The following is a 21,879-nucleotide window of genomic DNA, read 5'->3' as shown; positions in this document are numbered from 1 at the left end:
AAAACACATACTAAACAGCAATCAGAGGTAATCAGAGGTAATCACAGGTAACCTGATCCTTGAAAAATGGGTACGATTTGTTCTCCACCCCACAAATCTCCTACAAAACACGAGACACCCCTGCAAAGAGGGCTGTGCTATAAGAAAGGGAAGGTGAGCCTGAACAGTGGGCACCACTCCTCTGACCTACAGCCTCTCAGGGCAGACTAGGCTCAGTTCTTCCCATAGGAAATCACATGGAGCCAGGAGTCCCTAGAGAACAGTCTCTGCCACCCTCAGCATTGGTATTAATTCACAGACCTGTTGTCCCAGCTCCATGAAGGGTGCTCTCAGGTCTCATACATGGCTGGGTATGGAGTGGGGTGCTTAGTACAATGAGGGGAGCTCAAGGACACTGTTGCCTCTCTTGATATTTTTACTAAGACTGGGCAGGATGCGGCTCCAAAAACACCCTGTCAGGGATGGTGAGGTGGCTCAGCTGGTAAGAGCACTGACTGCTCTTCCGAAGGTCCTGAGTTTAAATTCTAGCAACCACATGGTGGCTCACAACCACCTGTAATGAGATCTGACGCCCTCTTCTCATGCATCTGAAGTTAGCTACAGTGTATTTATGAATAATAATAAATCTTTGGGCTGGAGTGAGTAGGGACTGAGCGAGCAAGGCCAACAGACCAGAGCTAGCAGAGGTCCTAAAATTCAATTTCTAACAACCACATGAAAGCTCACAACCATCTGAACAGCTACAGTGTACTCACAGACATAAAATAAATAAATAAATCAAGTTTGGAAAAAAAAAACAAAAATACCCTGTCTGGGATGAAGAGATGGGTCCTGCATGCTCTTCCAGAGGACCTGGGGTTTGATTCTCAGCACCTACATGGTGGCTTGCACTAGTTCCAAGGGATCTGATGACCTCTGCTGGCCTCTGCTGGTATTCATCCCACATGTGGTGAACAGACATACATGCAGGCCAAACACCCATAAACATAAGTATGAGGTAGTGGTAAGGATGGGGTGGTGGTGGTGGTGGTGGTGGTGGTGGTGGTGGTGATGGTACACCATGTCTCAGAAGAGGGGCATCTTCTTCATCATCTTGAAGATGAGCCTGGACTGCCTACAACTGAGAACTTCTATCTGCGGTTGCCAATCAAAAACACTGACCCACACCAGGAGTCAAATGAGGTATTAGCCAGGCAGCTACAGCACTACAGATGTGATTTCTTCTGCTCCTCTAAATGTACATCCAGGTCCTGGGAGACATCCTTGAATATCTTTGCTCAAAATTCCATTAAGAAAGTACATATGCCGTACTGCAGTGCTGGCACTGAACACTTACCTAAGCCAGCTTCACTAAGAACACCCTGAATGCAGGCTGCCATTTTATAAACAAAAGTGATCTCGTAGAGATGTTTTGCCAACTTTTTCAGGCAATCTGTAAGTAAGACCTCTTGACATGTCAGCAAATATTTTTACACTGATGCCGGTAAAGGCTTTGTGTGGTGAAGGCAATTCTGACAGCAATACCAATAAAATGATACCCATGCCATAGATGAAGACCTGATGGTCAAATGGGTTAAATGCCGTGGCCAACATCACACTGTTGAGTGGAAAGGCTGCAATTGTAGCCTAAGTTGGTAATCCCAAGTGCTTCCAACCAATAGGCACAACTTCCCACACATCTCAAGAGCAGTGACCCAGAAACCTAGTTGTAAGCCCCAGTGACTGCTAGGTAGTGGAAGTCTGGGTGTTTGGTTGACTTCTTGGGCCCTTGCTATATCTTCCTAGAGAAACACTCAGGAGGGAGAGGCAGGTGGACCCCTGTAAGCTCCAGGCTAACCTGGTCTGCAAAGCACGTCCCAGGCCATCCAGGGCTACACGGTGAGATCACATCTCAATAAACAAACAAAATAAACATCATATAAAGTCCTAATCCCCAGTATGTCAGAATTTCACTATATCAAGATAAGGCGTTTGGAAGGATAAGCTAAGCTGGGTCGCAATTCAATATGAAGGTCCCCTTACAAGAAGGGAAAATGCAGACATACAGTAGGAAGATGACGTAAAGACAACGGGCGGGGGTTCAGGGGAGGGAAGGGTGGCAGCGCTCTCAGGATCTCAGGAGGAAGGCCCCATGGTTCTTACAGAGTCCTGTTGATATCATGGCCTCCAACTCCAGCTGCACTGCTGTGCTGCGGGGCTAGAACACACGTAGCAGATCAAGGAGACTAGGTTAAGAAAGAATACAGCTCTACTTGCACACAACATACACAATAATATTTAATGTGTGCTTTGCTGTATCCTGAAGTATCTAAATGTCTAAAAACAAAATGCCTAATGAACAAGATTGTGAGCTCACCCTCCCATAGGCATCTTTTCACAGTGTTAGGGTGTTCCCATAAGGAAAACCCTCCAGCACACACCAGAGCCCTTCACCATTCTTCATTTCTGTCCATGCTTATTGCAGTATTCTGAAAAAGATACTGCCACTACTCATCAAGAGAGAGGAGCTGGTGCTGCGTGGAGGAACCCAGCAGGCGGGAGGCTGAGGCCGGGCAGTGAGGTTGAGGGCCCTCCTGGGTTACGCCCTGAGATCCTGGTGGCCAGCAGGATTACAAGGAGGAATTAAAAAAGCATGATGCTAAATTAAATAAGCAGCAACACAGTGGGGCAGGAGTGGGGAGGGGGCACGACTGTATCACTGCATTCTAGAAAAGCTGAGCTGTAAGGTCAAAGGTCAGATCAGGGGCTGAAGGGTGCTTTTGGAAGCATGGAAGATATGTTGAATCCTAACTGGTTGAAAAAACGGCAAGACTCTGCCTTTATATGTAGAATGAATGTGTGTGTGTGTATATATGTATATATATATATATATATATATATATACATGTGTGTGTATGTATATATATATGTGTGTGTGTATATATACATATATATACACATATATACATACACACACATATATACATACACACATATATACAATATTTATAATATATAATATATACATATGGAACACATAAACACTCAGAAAGGGGACATTTTACCTACGTGAATTATGTCTCAATTACTAAGATATTGACATCAACTTTTATACACATTAACGGGGGAGAGAAGCTGAAGTCTTGACAAGATCTGAAAACTGCCTCTTGGCACACTCACAATCACTATCTGTGCTTTTAGGCAAGATAAAAATATGCATGTTTGAAATAAATACTATCCAATACCTAGGCACACAACCTACAAAATATAAAAATTCCTGTTAAAGATATTAAAAAAAACTGTATAAAAATCACTGCTTAAGTAGAAGTGGTTGGGAAAGCTATTGAAGAGTGGGTGGTTGCCCAACAGGGTGGCTCTGTGAGCAAAAAGGCTTGTGGCCAAGCCTGATAATCTGAGTTCAATCCCTGGGATCCAAGAGGTAGAGGAAGAGCTGTGCTTCGACTTCCACACAATGTACCCCCCAATAAATAAAAAAAGCTCTCGGCCGGGCATGGTGGCGCACGCCTTTAATCCCAGCACTCGGGAGGCAGAGTCAGGCGGATTTCTGAGTTCGAGGCCAGCCTGGTCTACAAAGTGAGTGCCAGGACAGCCAGGGCTACACAGAGAAACCCTGTCTCGAAAAAAAAAAAAAGCTCTCAAGAATGGACCAGAAGGCTGAAGACATTCTTTTTCTTCTGGCCTAGCCCTCCTCCTCTGAGGAATATTCTCCAGAGATGCTCTCCCCTAGGCATAGAAACCTCAGAACCAACAGAGAAACTGCTCATCGTTAGAACTGCCGTGCACACACTCTGTTCCCTTCTCTGCTGTGTACTGAAGTAATGCACAGCCGTTTAAAGAGGAGGGAGGGGATGAAAGTGGGGCAAATCTCTCTCTCTTACACACACACACACACACACTCCACAATGATGAGAAAGGGCAAGTTTCAAGAGATACTACTTGTATGACCAATAGTACGATGCAAACACATTGGATTGGATTGGTTTACCAATGGGTAAAGCCGTGCTTGAGGGATGGAGAGCTGGGAGTAAGCAGAGGAGAGACCACACCCACACAGCTGCCCCTGGGGCGGCGAGTAACCAGAACCTGATGCAAACAAGGAGGGAGATTGATTGGTAGAGGTTCCACGGGAAGTTAGGGATCTTACTTTTGCCCAAATGACCCTCCCCGCTTCCGAATCTGAAGGATTTAGTTACCATGAGGAATTCCGTCAACCTACAATTTAGCGGAAACCCCTGGGTTAACAGTTTGATACGCTCCTCAGCAGATTTCAGTCATTCTCCTCCCTCTGTGCAATAGCTGCTGTTTCTGACAGACCACTTCATCACCTTAGCATTCTAGAATCTGACATCACTGCAGTTACATCCACAGGGCATTGGCTTCAACCTTAAATTAAATTCAACGAGCAAAGCAATCATAAATGCCAGAAAATTAAAATCTGGTGAGACTTTAATAAGTTTGCTGTCCTTTAAAGAAAAAAAAAGTCATGCTTATTTTAGGCTGGCGTGTAAATAAACTAAGAAAGCAATTACTTTAGAGGAGCCTCTACTGACAAAATGTCCCAGACTTTCAAAGTGCCCGAGCAGGAGAAAACACAATTGGTTTTGTGTTCAGAAGTAGCTGCTTCATCTTTCACCTGTGTCTTATTATTTATCACCCTTTTGTTGTCAGAATCATCCCAAACACAGGAATTATTTTAAAATGCGCAACTTAAAGAAAGCCATGAGAACACACGCCTACTTTCATTTGTGTTCTACCTCACAGAGCTGGTCAAATTCCTCAGCAGAAGGATTAGGTGCCTCCACCCACCCAGACAGCAGGGCATTTGTAGGTGCTAGAAAATGACGTGGAATGAGAAAGTGTCCCCAGCTGTTCCTGGGAACAGGGGAGGGAAGGAAAGAAGGGAGGGAGGGGTAACTTTGGTGCCCAGGAGCACCAGTTTACGGAGCCCCTTACCTGGCCCAGCACGTGAGGAAGGCTTTGGTCCGCCTTATATAGCCAATAATATATGGTGATTTGCTTGTAAGGGAGCTTTGGCAAGTCTGGCACCTTGCCCAAACGAAAGCATGCAATATAAACACACTCCCGCCACCCTGACAATGCTCCTGGGTCGGGTTATGGAATGTAAATGTTAGTTTCTGGGCACAGACAACAGCTCCAACCTGTCTGTGTATCAAACACAGAGCTAGAGGCAGGCAGATGGCTCCAAGATCATCACAGGTACATGGAACAACCTCTAAGAATTCAGTTATACTTGGCCAGGGGCAATGGGGAACAGAAAACAAGAACAAGGTAAGAAATAGCGCGTATCACCTCCAATCTGAAATCTTGTAATGTCATCAAGGGTTAAACGAACTTCTTATGGTTTAAATGTGAAATGACCTCACGGGATCTCGTTTGAACACTTGGGTCACCCGGCCAGAGGTGCTGTTTTGTGAGGCTGTGGAACCTGTGAGTGGGACCTAGTGGGAAGTGAATGGATCGCTGGGCTGAGACAAGGCTAGTTCCACTTCTAGCCCAAGCTCTCTGCTTCCTGGTTTATGCCTGGAACAAACTGCTGCCCCCTGTTCCTGCCATAGACCAAGCTGCTCCTGCTGCCATGCCTTCATGGCCTGAACAAACTATATCCTCTCAAACCGTGAGCCACAATAGAGTCTTACTCCTTTAAACGGTCTCTGTCAGGTTTACCTTACTGTTGGGAGACTGGGTCTTAATCATGCTGCCCTGGTTGAACTGAAACTTGCTATATGGAGCTGGCTGGCTTCAAACTGACAGCAATTCTCCGGCCTCTGCATCTCCAATGCAGGGATTTCAGGAATGTGCTACTACCATACCTGGCCCTGTTGAGTACTCTGTCACAGCAGGAGCTTGGTGAGAAGCCATTTTTGTTTTGTCACTTGTGTTTGTAGGTCAGAGGTCAGAGGTCAGGCTTTGTTTCTTCCCCCTCTGGGTTCCAAGGATTGGATCCAGGTCCTCAGACTTGCATAGCAAGAACTTCTCCCCACTGAGCCATCTGTATTCACAGGCACACAAACCTTTACTGTCCCCAACTCCCTCCTTTGGCCTCTCTTTGTAAAGGATACTGGAATCGTGCCTGCCTGAAATTTTCTAAATGCATCAACTAGAGTTCTCAAAACGCACATTTCAATTCCTTGAGGCAGGAGGTTGGGGAAGAGGGGAATGAAGATCCAGAATAAATGCATCAGAATTACAACCAGCTGAGTTCATTAGTTTTTAAAACTCAAAGAAAAGAAAAAAAAAAAGATAAAATAATTAAGTTCAGTCCATATGGGAAGCAGTATATTTTTAAAAACAGGTAACTATGCAAAAAAAAAAAATAGTGTTGGAACATATGGAAAGCAGCCAAGAGATTCTACCTAGTTCCAAAATCCAAAGGCAGGGAAACGAAAACCATAAAACACATTAGGAGAACACAAGCATCCTGGGCTTGCGGAGAGCAAAGGCTATCCTAAGAGACCTCCACGCCTAAGCACTTCCAAATGTCTGCATGGCAGGTCTGCTGCTATTACCCAGTGTTTTCTATGTATGTCCTATATATGTTACTATGTGTTCTCTATATGCTAGCTCTATCTATGCCCCTCCATCCTCACAGAGCATAAGCCAGCATGATTAGCAGACTTCTAAGACAGTAGCCAACATACGATCCTCCTCACCCTGGATGTCAGCAAGACTTGAGAGCCAGACGGGCCCTTACTCCATGACTAGGCTATCTTCTATGGCAAAGGGCAAGGAGTTCTCCAGACACAATTAAGGCTCCTAATCAGCTGACATAAATCAAAACAACATACGTGTCGGACCTGGCGAGCTCAAAACAAGGATCTAGAGGTAAGAGAGCCAACGGACTGGGGGCTGTAGGTCTTGAAGAAGCAAGCTGCCAGGTTGTGAGGGGGCCATGTGGCAGGGAATGGTAGACAGCCTCCGAGGGCTTCAGTATTAGAGTTGTAAGAAACATAACTTTGTGAGCAACCAGAGAGCTTGCAAAAGGCCCCCTGCGGTCTCCCTTGAGACTTCTGTCTTGCCTGACACTTTGATTTCTGGCTGATGAAACTCTCAGGGGATGTGGCTGTCTTGCACCCAGACTTCGAGCCAAGCAAACCATGGAACAATGAGCAGACTTTGTTTCAAAGATGCTCCTGTGCAATTGTTACATTGTAAGAGAAATGGATGCAGTCAGGAATAACAACACTAGGGAACCGCATGCCCATGGCAACTTCTCTAATAGATAGAAGGCTCCTGCAAATCTGCTTCTAAGTTGAGTGTGTATGTGGCCAGAATAGATAAACAGGGGGCTCACACATAGACAAATGCTTGCTCTGAGCCTATGACAACACAATCAACCTGTTGTGTTTCTAGTTCTGTGAGACTTAACCATCTGGAGGAAGTGGCTTAGAGGATACAGGGGAATGTCACTACTGTCCCCAGCAGTTTCTTGTAAAATCAAGCATTGTACAAAGTTTAAAACTTTCATATACAACCTGTCTTATTTGCAACAGAAAATAGTTGAAACTAGCCATCAGTTTCACCTAGCATATCAATAGGAACCAAAATCCCAAGAAAGCTTGGGTGTTTGAGGATGTGAGCCTCGGCTCAGTAATGTATTATTCCTGGTGGGTCTATAAATGGTTGCTTGTTGGTTTGTTTGCTGACACAGAGTGGAGAGGGGGAGGGGGAGAGGGAGGGGAGAGGGGAGAGGGGAAGTGCAATCGGGAAAGCTGTTTTGAGTAGAACCTTGGCCGTCAGCTTGGACCCACGATCTGACTTGGAGCGATTGTCTCACCAGCTCCCAGACACCCCTTCCTCAGGAACCCTCTCCAAGCCAAGGCTGGTCCTTGGCACAGTCTCATCTTGCCAGTCCCCAGAGCATCATTTGTACTGACCCATTCAACATTTACAAAGTCGCATCCATGTACCAAGGCTCCAAAGCCCAAGTGAAGAGGCCACACCACATCCCTACAGAGTACAGGATGGATGCCCACAAGCATGGAGGAACTGGTCCTCTGTGAAAGGGATCAGGTCAAGTGCTGGACTGACTGAAGGATTGATGTTATTTGAGAGACTCTTGGTTATCAGGTTAAGTAGCTGGGATTCTGTGCTAATACACTGGCAGGACTACGAACATACATTATCTCAGTTTGAATATCCAATGATTCCCCCATTGTTAAACAAATGCTTGACATCCTAGCTAGTGGGACGATTTGGGGACACTCTGGAACCTTGAGGACAAGTGGTTCTCAACCTTCCTATTGCTGTGACCCTTTCATGCAGTTCCTCATGCTGTGGTGACCCCCCAGCCATAAAATTATTTTCGTTGCTACTTCACAACTGTAATTTTGCTACTGTTATGAATCCTAATGTAAATATCTGTGTTTTCCAATGGTCTTAGGCAACCCTTGAGTAAGGGTCTGTGGTGGTTTGAACAGGTATGGCCCTACAGAGTCATGTGTTTAAATGATTGGTCCATGGGGAGTGGCACTATTAGGAGGTGTGGCCTTGTTGGAGTATGTGGTCCCTTGTTGGAGGAAGTGTGTCACTGTGGGGATGGGCTTGGGGTCTCCTATGCTCAAGCTCTGCCCACTGTGGAATCTAGTCTCCTCTTTGGTTCCTGCAGATCAAGGTATAGACCTCTCAGTTCCTTCTCCAGCGCCATATCTGCCTGCATGCTGCCATGCTTTCTGCTAGGAACCTCTGAAACTATAAGCCATGTCCAATTTGTTGTGGGTGGCCCTGATGCTGCTTGTATTCTGATGTTCTGTTTCCTCAGGAGGGGCTGCCCCCAACAAGCAGTCGATCATGTACCCAGGTGATCTCAAGTGAATCTTTTACCCATTTTAACTGGTCAATAAAGGCTAGAGCCTATGATTGGGCGGTAGTGGGGAAAGGTGTGATGGGAGGTGTTAGGGAGTGGGAGAGAGGAGAACGAGAAGGAAGTCATGATGGACAACCACATGGCCAGAAGAAACTGCAAGTAGCAAAGGGTCTTATAGCTGAGGAATAAGTTAGCATAGTGCTAGATGTGCCCAATCTAGGCACATAGCTTATAATCATAATTGTGTGGATTGTGTGCTTATATATATATATATATATATATATATATATAGGCTTATTGGGGTTGAAAATTCCAGCAACAATTGGTGTTTTTTGTGGGGCGCCATCTGTAGTGGTTTTTGATTAATTCATTCTAATCTCCCAGCAGCTACTGCCCCAATGTTGTGACTTCTCAATGAAAGACACACACTCAGCCTTATATGTAATATGCCCTATGAACTGTCATGATGGGGAAGCAGAAAGATCAGGCCTGCGAAGTGCAGGACAGAGAGACTGCCAACATGTAAGAGTCAGGGAGCTTGGCCCAGGAGGGCTGTAGGCTGGGATGGCCAGGATGGAATACAGGTTTTAGTAATTAATAACTCAGGAATATCAGAGGGGAGAGTGTGCTAGCCTCATCGAGGTTTGGGAGTGGCCCTGCCATTGAGTTGCTTCGGGCATATTAAATATATGGCATGTTCTGTGTGTGTGTGTGTGTGTGTCTTTCATTCGAAAATGCACAACATCGGGGCAGTAGCTAGGAACTCACACTGCTGCCGCAGGGAGATTGAGCAAATTAATCAAAAACTGCTACCCCAATTAAATGTCATCTTTTATACAAGTTGGCTTGGTCATGGTGCCACTTCACAGCAATAAAACCCTAACTAAGGCAGGGTTGTTCAGTACCCGCAAAGGCGTCTAGACTCACAGGCTGAGAATCACTGGTTTAGGAGAAATAGTCTAGCTAGAGGAATTAAGTCGCTGGGCGCATGTTCTTGGAGGTTGTCACTGGTCCCCAGTCCCTTCTCCTCTTTGTGTTTTTTTGCCCACCATTAAGTGAGTATTCTTTGCCACCCATCCCCACTACCATGAAGTTCTACCTCAACATAAACCCAGAATCAACAGAACCAAAGACTACAGACTCAAAAGTTAAACTAAGCAAAAGGCAGTCTTCTCTTCAGTTCCATTGCTAATGTCAGGTGCTTTCTCACGGTGACGAAGCACCTAACACACATACTTACTATAACGATAAAGCTGGAGGAGTTCATAGTCTCAGGTTATCTCTGCTTTCATTAGAAGCATCTGAAGGTGTTTCTGCCTGAGCCTCTACAGTAGAGCACGCCCCTTCCCTATGCCTGCAGATGAGTGCCTGAGAACACTAGGACGCACACAGTCTTCCTGAAGCACGGTGTCTCATCAGGGAGAGTCAACAGAGGCACACTTGCCTTCTTCTCATCTAGAATGCACGTGAGCACCTCACCCCAGCAACTGGCCATGCTCCAGTGGGCCACAGCCCTCAGTAGTGCTTGTTCTACGTGCAGATCCTGAAATGCATGAGACTGTTACATTTCTTCTGTCTCCGCAGAGTCCCTTGTTGCTTTTTCCACTGGGCTCGCAAGCCCTTTGCCTGATGCCAGAACAACCATCAGCTCTTACTGAATGGGCCTCACACTGTCAGATAAATGGAGATCCATGCCAGCCAGTGATTCATCCTCAAACAGAGGGCACCTGTTCCAATCAGTGAGATTAAAATAGTACATCGATGACTATCTGAAGTCAAGTTTGGCCTTTCATGGTGATCACAATAGATTTACAAGGCAGACAGAGGGACTTCTGACCCCCTGGCCCCTCATACAAATGCAAACATTTAGGTTAACCATTTTAGGTGCTACAGCGTAGCTTTCAGTTAGGGCATGACTTTTGGACAACAGTCACACATCAGAGACTGCTTCTCAGTTAGGTCATGATTTTGGACAACTCCACTCCAGACATCACTCAACTGCCTCGCATTCCAAGTCAACATACACAGAGTAATTGTGTTCACTCTGACCCCACGCCGCTTAGAATTTCCCTTCGCCTCACAATCTGGGTATGATCTTTGAACTTTATCATCCTCCATCTTCTAGGGGTTCTGCTCTTTAGCAGAAGATCTTCCACTGCCTGCCTCAGTTTCTCTCGGGTCACTATTAGCCCAAAGAGAGCATCGTGAAGATGCCCACAGCCTGGGGTGAACACAACTCCTTCCCAACCTCCTTCAAGGATTCCCACCGGGGAGGCTACCGTCCACCTACCACAATGGGTATCTGCTCATTCCAAACAGCACTTGTGTTAGGCTAATTAGTCTCTCTACCTGGCTTGGTACACAAAGAATCTGAGGTGTGTAACAGAAAACACACATGTAGAAGTGTCTGAATTATGATGGTTTGATGTGTATGGTTTCTCAACTTTTGAAAAAGTAGGAAAGCGATTTGCATGCCATAGAACCAAACTGAGGATGGTAGCATTTTCCCCCACGTCCACAGAGTTGGTAATCCACCAACTACGTCCACCGGGTTCCCTCCAGGTCACCCCAGTGTAAGCTAAAAACTAAGCTAATAACAACAGTAGAAATGCATTGAAAGTACCAAACCTAAGAGCTTAGCCTTGGCTACCTTGAAGGTGCTCTTGACTTTCAGAGTTGCCTACGGTAAAGGAAACTGACCTCATAAAGCCCGTGCTGAAAGCGGAATGGCTCGTGTAGTCTCCTGGATACTGTACCGAAAGAGAAACCAGAACCAGGTTATTCGAGTATGCTTCCCTACCACAGTGAAGTCAAAACCAAAACCAAACCAAACAACAACTACTTACTGAACGATTGATGGTCTCTGTGCATAATACAAACAAATGTATGCAAAAGAGCACACAATCAAAACAAGGGGGGGGGGAACAAAACAAACAGAAAAAAATTAAAAGAGGAATCGAATATCTCACTCAGTTCCACTGAAATTTGGATTTGAGTTTCTTACTGGGCAAAGCTGGGAAAATGTGCTTCTGAGCATCTTCTAGTCCAATATGTCCACTAAGTATTTCAGGACAGGATGTGGGACCAGCTGCTCTGAGATTAGTACTTTCCTACAGATGGCCAGAGGCAAAACCATCCAACAACAGGAGGGGGGTGAGGAGGTTTCTCTTTTTAAGCCTCAACTCAATCTGGCTGATCCAGTCTAGGAGAAAGGCAGGGCAGAGACTCCCACAAAAGCCCCACCCCTTGCTCACAGCTCACTCTGGGACTGCAGGCCTCAAATTCAGACAGCACTTAGCATAGTCACGGTGACATTAAAAAAAAATAATAATAATAAATTGAAGATTTAAAGAGTGAGCTGATTTAGAAATATTAAGTAAATAATAGTGCTGATGGCATCAAGCTGGGTGTGGGTGGCGTGGGGATGGCTGAAGTCTGGGAAACTCTGTGGTAGGCCGTGAGTGACTCAATCAACACGATACCTGTCAGCATTTTTTTCTAATGCCACTTCCAGTGGTGGGTCACACAGCTGGTAGGTAGAGGGGACATTCAAGTCCATGCTCTCAACCATTGATTTGTTCCTCAAAATTGGGAACCTGCCTGGAGGGTGTCATCACAGACAAAGAAGGTGTAACCCAGTGCTTAAGAAGTGTGCCTCTAACGTGATGGGGAAGGAAGTAGCTGAGGAAATGTACCAGGAGTGTGGCTCTGGGCCTGGCCATATGGCAAAGTACTCACTGGAAATGACAGGGAGGGAGAACTACATCTGACAGATAGACTTGAAGGTGCATCTAGGTCTAGCATTTAGGTAGACATGTCTGGCACTACGCAGGAAGAGTAAGGTGCAGCACTTAGGTAGAAATGTCTAGTCCTCTACAGTAAGGCATAGCACAGATGTCTGGTGCTAAAGAGTAGAAGCCGCATTTCACTCCAGGCTAGGGTCAAGTCAGTGAACACGGCAGAAGTCCGTGTACAGAGTCACTGGGGTCTGACACTTTGTCTGCCATCTCTCAGCAGGCCATTTGATGCTCTGTCTATTCTCCCTCCCCCCCCCCACCCCTGCAATGAAGCAGGCAACGTATTCCCTAGCCAAGAACCAGAGTGGTTTGGGGGCTGAGTTTAAGACTTGGCTGTAAATGTATACACACACACACATATATATGTGTGTGTGTGTGTATATATGTGTGTATATATATACATATTCATATACATATACACACATATATATATGTATATATATATATATGTATATATATATATATATATATGCAGGTCAAATGTTCTCAATCAAAAACTCAAAACATTCTGACATGTTGGTTTTGGATACCAGCATGATGCAACACGTAGAAAATGCCAAACCTGAACTTTCATGTGATGGGCCACATAACATGGGCATGTAAATATGACATAAAAGGATCTTTAGGCTATGTATATACAGGTGTATATGAAACCTAAATAGTTTGAGTTTAGACTTGAGTGCCAAAGCCTTCAAGGTATTTTGTGATGCATTCGCAAATACTCCAGAATCCAAAGAAAATCCACAATCTGAACCACTTTTGATCCGAAGCACTCCAGGTATTCAACTTTCGGTCTGTGCACCGACAACAGGGGCTGCTGAGCACAGGAGGTGCTAGAAGATTCTCTGGATGGGAGGCTCACGGAACCAGATGCTTCAGAGGCGACGGTAGCCAGGTGGGAGGGATTTCGAGCTGCATGCCTGCAGAATGCACGCTGCACTGAACGGCCTGTGCATCTGTGTATCATTCCCCGCTTCCTGTCCCAGCTGGCAAGCAGCCAAGACCAGGATGAGCTCACTCCGCTGAACTTTATACGGAAAACACAAAGATGCTGAAAGGGGGCCTTGAGAAAGATGCTTTGAAACGGCGAGGATCCCGTGCAGCCATGTGGCTTTGTACGTTTGCTGTGGCTTCTCTTCCTCCTTCCCCCCCACAAAACTGCAAACAAACTCAGGTTACTGATCTAACACTAAATCACTCAACTACATGGCTGTTACCTAGAAAAGCCCCCAGGCTTTTAAGTCCACTCAATGAATTCTTCACTGAAAACAAGTGTGTGTGTGTGTGTGCTTGTGGCGGCGTATATGCTCATACATGTGTGGCCCTGTGGGGGTGTGTGCATTGGCAGGGTATATGCTCATGCATGTGTGGGCGTGTGGGGGTGTGTGCATTGGCAGGGTACACGCTCATGTATGTGTGGGAGTGTGGGAATGTGCATTTACAAAGAACAGAGATGTATGTCAGGTGTCTTCCCTTATCATTCGCCACCTTATGCCGTTTCTTTGATTTTAAGATTACATTTATTTGCAAACATTTATTTAGGGGAGGGCATGAGTATGCCACAGCAATATATGAGAATCAGAAGACAACTTGTGGGAGTCAGTTCTCTCCTTTCACCATGTGGGTGTCAGGGATTGAATTCAGGACATTAGGCTTGGCAGCAATCACTGTTACCCACTGAGCCATCTCATCAGCCCCCTTCCCCCTTTTTGAAGACAGCACTCTGACTGAATGTGAGCCTTGCTGTTTCCTAACCACCAGGCTGTCTGGCAAGTAAACTCCCAGGATCTGACCTCCTCTGCCCTGTAACTCTAGAGTGACAGGCTCTGTAAGCCATGCCCAGCTTTTATACAAGTTATTAACCTGAAATAAATCCAGGTCCCTTTGTTGTCCTAGCAAGCATACTAACCCAGTGAGCCACCTCCCAAGTCCCTCCACCCAAAGTAATTTTATGTTCATTCTCCCTAGGTTAATTTAGATAACTTTCCTATAAACTTAGCAATTAACTTGGCGGGGCCTGAGTTCAAGCCCCAGCAGTATACATAGTATGTATTTTAAAATATGTACTTGATTTAAAACAGACATTTGACATGTGTTTGTTTTAAATATACACATATATTTTTAAAGCAATTATTTTTAAAGGGATTCCCTGTTAAGATAGAAAATAGTCAGTCCCAACCAGTCTGTATTAGTTATAGAATTTTACTGGTTATAGTTTGAGTGACACACTTTTCCACTTGTGCTAATGGAATGGTCTGGAGCTAAAGTTGAAATTCCCTTCCAGGGTCAGGGGTTGGGAGGGTCAATGGCAGAGTATATGTTTACCATATGTAAGGGCCCTAGGTACAATCCCCAGCACATATATATATATATATATATATATATATATATTCACTTCAACATCTAACATGGCAAACTTTGGGGTCTAAACTCCCAACCCTGCACCATATGAGTATGGGCTGTCTGTCCACCAAAATAAAGGACCTCCTAAAGGTGCTGGTGTGGCCCCTGGGTTATTGATTTCCAGTTCATCTGAATCACTCTCCTTTATACTCCTCGTGTGTCTTTAGAGCTGAGACATGCAAGGACCCTCACTGAATGCCATGCATTTCCAGAAGCCAACACTAAAAAGATCTGCCCTCTGCAGAGCGTGCAGAGTGCTGGCTACACCACCACCCCGGGTTCCACACAAAGACAACCCCTGAAGTGGCAGTCAGCAGTACTTCCTTCCACCTTAGGGGTCACTGATCATCTGACAGGGGTTGGGCCGAATGCTGCAGATGCCTGGCGCATCGCCTAATGCGTGCAACAGTTCTTCAGGGGAAGCGCCCTGACAGACAGCCTCTGTAGAAAGGTAACTGAGGCCCCGTGCCCATGAGCTCACGACAGGGATCCAACCACGGTGGAAACTCTAGAACCAGCAGCCTGAACCACTCTGGTGTGCTTCCTCAGAGTGTGGCGAGGGAAACACTCGAGAGGCTTGTTTCGAGGGACTTCCCAGGAGATTGCCTGGTGACGACACGTGGGACACAGAGAACAAGAGTGAACGGTCATCTTAGCCAGGAAACAGATTTGCAGGCACCGTCTGGACTCAACACTCACAGGAACCTTTACCATGCACCACGCTCATCCATGGCCCACCCTCTGAAGACCCAATATCAGGCTAAAAGAGAAGTCCCCAATTTTAAAAAATTATGTATTTGGTAGGGGTGCTTTACCGTGTGTATGTTTGTGTAGTGTGTGTACACACAGTGCCCTTGGAAGCCAGAAGAGAGTGTCAGATTCCCTGCTACAAGAGGTGCAGATGGTTCTGAGCTACCCTGAGGCTACTGGGATTCAGACCAGGGTCCTCTGGACTAGTCTCCAGAACTCACAGCCTCTGAGAAATCTCTCCAACCCTGCTTGAGTTACCTTAAACTATGACCTTACTTAATACCCTTTACGACTTCTCCACACTCCTAAACAGAATCCTTCCCCTGGGCATTATAAAAAGTCCACAAGTTACCATTCCATATCATTCATTCAAAAACTTTACTTGGAACACAGGACTAGGCACCAACGGACAGAAAGGAGCATGTCATAATAAGAGTCTAGAATACGCAAGAGAGAAGGTGCTTTGAGGGAGCTGGGCACAGCTCGCTCTCTCTCAGAGCAGCCAAGTGGGTTACCAGGATGGAGCTGCTTAAGGTGTCCATTCAGATGATCAAGACATCAGAATTCACCCCAGGGGCCACCAGGGAAGTGGTTAAGACCAAGCAATCTCCACTTAGAAGACCAGAGGGGAGCCTGGAACTGAAGCACCCACCCACTCACTTGTCCTGATATGCATGATGTGAGTGGTGTGTGCTGGCTACTGTTGTCACTACATCCTTTCCACGCATGTTCTTTTTGCCTCATTGAAGACAGATGCTCAACAAGTCCAACACTTCCCTTCAGCTCGCACCCCCCACCCAACCCCCACATCATCTGTGCAGTGGCTAGAAGATGCACAACGCATGCACACTGATGTTCCTTTGAGAAGGAATGAAAAGTCCTGATTCTGATTCACACCATTCAGTGAATCATAGCTCCTTTGTCTTTTTCTCTCACCACCCCCTCCACCGAAAACACACACACACACACACAATTAGGAAACAGTGAGGCTAAAAACACACTGCACTGCCGATTCTCTGGGAGACGGGAGATGCGGGGGGTTGGGGGGGGAGGGATTTTCATCTGGGACTCTGGGTTTTTGGCTCCGGGAATCCTGGAAGCATCTAAAGGAAAACATATTTTGAGATCCAACTTGATGGCAGCTGTCTTGCTGTCTTGCCACTCTGCAGCGGATGTGACAGGCATGTGTGAGCTACTGGTGGCGGCTGGCAAGTCAGTCAGTCATCTCTGAAGGGAGAGCCAGTGAGCCTGCGGCAAAGCATGGCTCCAAACAAAACAAAACAACAACAACAATAACAACAACAACAAAACATATGCACCATCAACCTACCCCTCCTAATGTGAACAAATTGACTTAGGACTCGCTATGATCATGGCAAAAGTTTCTTTGCTTAACTCTAGAATGAAACAAAACACTGATTAAAGTGGTCCTTACAAACTACTCATCGTGCCACCTCCCTGGGCCGGGGCACCTACAAGAGTCAGGTTCCATCTGCCCTACTTCCTTCCCCTGGAACAAGCAAGCAATCGACTCACTCTTGCTCAGCTAGCTCCCCTGGGAGGGCCACAACACCTCCCTCTTCCTGACAGCCTCTGGCTATCATTCAGCACCCATGGGGAATTTTCCCAGTATGTGACAGGTGTGGCCCTGGGGCTCCACACAGGTTCTGCTTCAGGCCTCAGACACTTCTGTATTTATTATGACCAAGTCTTTCTGTGAAAGGCCTACATTGCTGTGGGCCACAGTATACATAAGATATACCCACCAGGTACCAAGCTACCAGGGAGACCGGGAGTGTTAACTTACTCCAGAGTTCTTTCTGATGTGCAGAACCTGCAGCTGGGGCACAAAAGATGCTCAGTGGGTTTGTCACAAAAGTAGGTGTCTTTTAATTTTCAGGCTCGTGGGGCCTCCTGATAACATTGTATAAATATATAAATAAATAAACAAAATAAGCTCGCCACCTATTGGATTCTTATTAGGCACCTCAGGTTTTATGGGCCTTACTGCCATCCATTCCTTATACCACCCCTATTACACAGAAGAATCTAAAGCAAGGGATGATCAGAGGGTCCAAGCAAGCCACACTAGAGCGGGCAAGCCTGATGAAGGGGAGTCTGTGAGAAAAACAGTCTAGTCCTCCCTTGGAGGCTTGATAAAATAGAAATAGTTAAAGCCCTAAGTGGGTTAAGGACCAACTGCAGAGATGTCCAAGAAAGCCCCATGGTTGACAGTGTAATAGGGGAAATCGGGAGAGTCATGCCAAGGGGTCCTAGCATTCTAACAGCAAGAAAAAAAAATCCCCTTCACATACAGAAGAAAGCAGTAGCAATCACACAACTGTCAACTAAAAGAACAAACAACATCTTATTTAAGATTCAAATTCACAATGTAAGGAATGGGCTGATGCCCCAAGTTCTCTTGGTGTCCCCCTACTGTGATGGTTTGTATATGCTCAGCCTAGGGAGTGGCACTACTAGAAGGTGTGGCCCTATTGGAGTGGGCATGGCCTTGTTGGAGTAGGTGTGTTGCTGTGAGTGTGGGCTTTAAGACCCTCATCCTAGCTTCCTGGAAGCCAATATTCTGCTAGCAGTCTTCAGATGAAGATGTAGAACTCTCAACTTCTCCTGAGCCATGTCTGGATGCTGCCATGCTTCTGCCTTGATGTCAACAACTAAAAGCATTATTATCTGTTAGGATTTGTCCTCTCTGGGTACCAACTGTACTTAGGAAGACCTTTCACATTGCAGTGCTCTGTACAGGGTGGGTAGAATTTTAAGTATTGGACTGAACCTCTGAACCTGTAAGCCAGCCCCAATTAAATGTTGTCCTTTATAAGACTTGCATTGGTCATGGTGTCTGTTGACAGCAGTAAAACCCTAAGACACCTACCATCTCCAGTAGGGACTAGAGTCTCAGAAAAGTTATTTGGGGCCTTGTCCTGGTGATCAACCAGTTGAGAGCTATGTCTCTGTCCTTAGAGCTCCAATAGTTTGTAGGAGGTTGGTCTAGTTCAGCTTGTATTCAAATGCTGAATTCTGTACCCCAAGGCAAGCAGATCCACACACATCTGTTATGTGAACCTTGCCCCTCCCCCAAGTTATCCATGATTGGTTAATAAAGATGTCTACAGCCTGGGCTGGGCAGTAGAGTAGGCAGAGCGAGGGTTCTGGACTTGAGGTCTCAAGCAGGGACCAAGAGAAGAAAGGATACTGGGGTGGGGGTGGGAAGAAGCCACCCTGGGGTAGGTGAATCACGAGCTCATGACCATGAGGACCAGGCTGTTAGAGTAGGAGTGGCCCCAGTGGAACATGAAAAGTGATATCTCAGGGTGGATATCTGGAGGTTACTGACAAGGAAGTAACAAAATAGCACAGAGGGTTGATATCTGCCCAGCACTAGTGCTTTAAGGCCAATTATAAATATAAAGGTGTTTGTGTCTTTTATTTGGGAACTAAATAATCTAAGGTGGGGTAGAAACCCCCAAATAATATTTACATATTCAATAATATTCAACAACAGTTCCTAGCTGCACCCAAGTGGCTAAAGGGAACGCTAAGTGGCCTTAGGAAACATTTAAAGTGACAACCAACTAGCAAAAGAAAAAAAAAAAAACTGGACTCACATAATTAACAAAATCTAGCTAAGATGTGGAAGACAGACTGCCTATATTCTTAATATAGGTTTTGGTGACAGGCTCTGACTATCTAGGGCATAAAGGAAAAATAAAACAACACAGGCTCTATGTATGCTCTTTCTTTTAAAGAAGAAAGATGTTATGTGTGTCAAGTTAACAAGCATCATTCTTTAGTTTTACAAAGATGAAGTTTAAAACTGTGAATGAGTCTGGCCTTTCAGCTTTACTACAGTCAAAAAAAAAAAATTGCCATTTGTTACATTACAGTTTTTGCTAAGGGGGAGGGAGGGGAGGAGAATGTAGGTTAGTCTACCTGGCTGTAAAAATAGATCTCTGCAATACTAAAGTGGTCCCCTGTCTCATTACCATCTAGTCTCAAAGGGTTAAATACGCCCAGCAAAAGTGATGCGTGTTTTCCCAGTTACCTCAAGGGGAATCTTTTAAATGACCGTTGTTAATCAACAAGGTGTTTGGGGGTAGGAAACTACCCATTCTTGAAAGGTTAGTCACCTCTGCATCCACCCCAGTAATTATCTGCATTTTTTAAAAAAAGCTAGTTTGCCAGGGGCAGGGATTCTTTTCTAAATCCTAGTTTGTTTCCAATGAGAGAGTAACACGAAGAACTTTAAGCCCTTCTGAGGCTGGGTGCTTTCCTTTTGTACAGCGTGCTTTTCTGGGTGTAATAAGAGGATGCTTTTTTATAGCTATATCAAACTGAGTTCCACAGAGGAGCAGCCAGATCACCTAATGGGGTGCTGCCTTCTGCCACAGCAAAATTGCTTTTGCTGTGCCTTCAACAGACTTATTGCAGCCTTGAGGAGGGATGCAAAATTACACCAGCCCCACTAGAGAAAAGTTCTTTTTTTTTTTTCTTTTTTTTTTTTTTTTTGGTTTTTCGAGACAGGGTTTCTCTGTGTAGCCCTGGCTGTCCTGNACAGGGTTTCTCTGTGTAGCCCTGGCTGTCCTGGAACTCACTTTGTAGACCAGGCTGGCCTCAAACTCAGAAATCCGCCTGCCTCTGCCTCTGCCTCCCGAGTGCTGGGAGGTAGCTCTCCGGATGCCTTGATGTCTCCACAGGAAAGCAGACCAAAAACAAAACAAAACAAAACAAACCTAAAAGCAATGCCAGTTGTGGCAGTGCATGCGTATAACCCCAGCATTCAGAAGGCTAAGACAAGAGGATCCTGGGTTGCTGGCCAGCTTGAGCTACACAAGGAGACCTTGTTTCAAAAACAACCCCAAAACAATAGCAAAAAATAAAAACAAACAAACAAAAAAAAACCCAACTAAAAGCAGACAGTCCAGAAGGCTAAATCTGGATCACTAGGAGGACCTTGAACTGTAATCTGGGCCACTCAACTCCTGCCCCGCCCCCCCTTGTCCTCCCCCCTCCCCCCATGTCTTCTGCTCTTCACTAGATTTCATCTGCCCAGTGGACTAATTACAGAGACTAGTCAGTACATCCATCACCTAACTCAGTTGTACTGCACAGTTTACTTGCAAATCCAGTATCTCCTGATAATGTAACAAGTAGAACATGGTGAGCAGGATTTTTAAGGAAAAAAATAAATCCCCTTGACATGATGTCTTGGTCACTTTAAGGAGAGACAGGTGTGGGGGAGACGCTGGAGTTCAGCTAGTCTTTCCATTTCCCACCTGAGTGTGTGAGCACCAGTTCCCACCTCTACCTGACCCGCAACAACTCTTTGAATTTTGGAAAGCTCATTCCAAGTTTGTCAACAAGCTCACCAGCCCCCAGGAGTTACCAACCCTGCTTGCTTACAGAGACCATTAAGTTATGACAACCCAGGCTCTCAAATTATCTTAGCATTACAGTCTCACCTGTGACTGCTCTATTACATTTGTCCCCCACCCCCACCGGGCTACAAATGTTTTCTGAAAAAAGACCGTTCCTTCAGTCAGCTGGGTTCGCGAGTAGTTGCCCTCCCAAGCAAACTTCTGACTGCAGATAACCAAAACTCTAAATGTTTTTCTTAGGGAGTTTGGGAATACTTTCCTGGTGCACTGTTATGAAAACTTCTAATGAAACCGAGAAAGAGTCGGTCGATGCAGGAGCGATTCCACCAAACACATTAAATTTGTGGGGTTTCTTTTAAATCATTTTTTCCTAAATTAAGAGGAGCTAAAGTGAAAAGAGAAATGAGGTAAACATGCCACTTCTGGGAGAATCGATTACTGTTTCAAATTGTGACTGCATACCCACATTATATATAAGGGACCCCTGCATACGCCTATCACTTATGGCCGCAACTTGATCTTAGAGGTGGAAGGGTAGAAATTCTGCCCGTTCTATCTCTACGAACTTTATACAAGAAAGCCGACATCGAATCCCCAGTTCCTCGGACAAGCCAGAAGTTGGGAGGCTCAGAGAACAACTCCAGGTGTCGCCTGCCAGAGTGGAGGAGGTGCTGTTTCAAATGGCACTTTAGTCGGTCAAAGAGAAGGG

The 21,879-nt window shown here is 45.6% G+C and overlaps 1 protein-coding gene across 4 annotated transcripts in view; it reads right to left on the bottom strand.

The window, feature by feature from the left end:
- Tmcc3 (transmembrane and coiled-coil domain family 3) overlaps positions 1-21,879 on the bottom strand; it is a 269,722-nt gene that overhangs the window by 51,905 nt on the left and 195,938 nt on the right. The gene's annotated exons all lie outside the window — the stretch shown is intronic.

Source organism: Mus caroli, chromosome 10 (genome assembly GCF_900094665.2).
Source record: "Mus caroli chromosome 10, CAROLI_EIJ_v1.1, whole genome shotgun sequence".
In the NCBI taxonomy this organism is placed as follows: domain Eukaryota; kingdom Metazoa; phylum Chordata; class Mammalia; order Rodentia; family Muridae; genus Mus; species Mus caroli.
The sequence above is the reverse complement of the archived record's forward strand: the minus strand, read 5'-3'. Positions and strand labels throughout refer to the sequence as shown.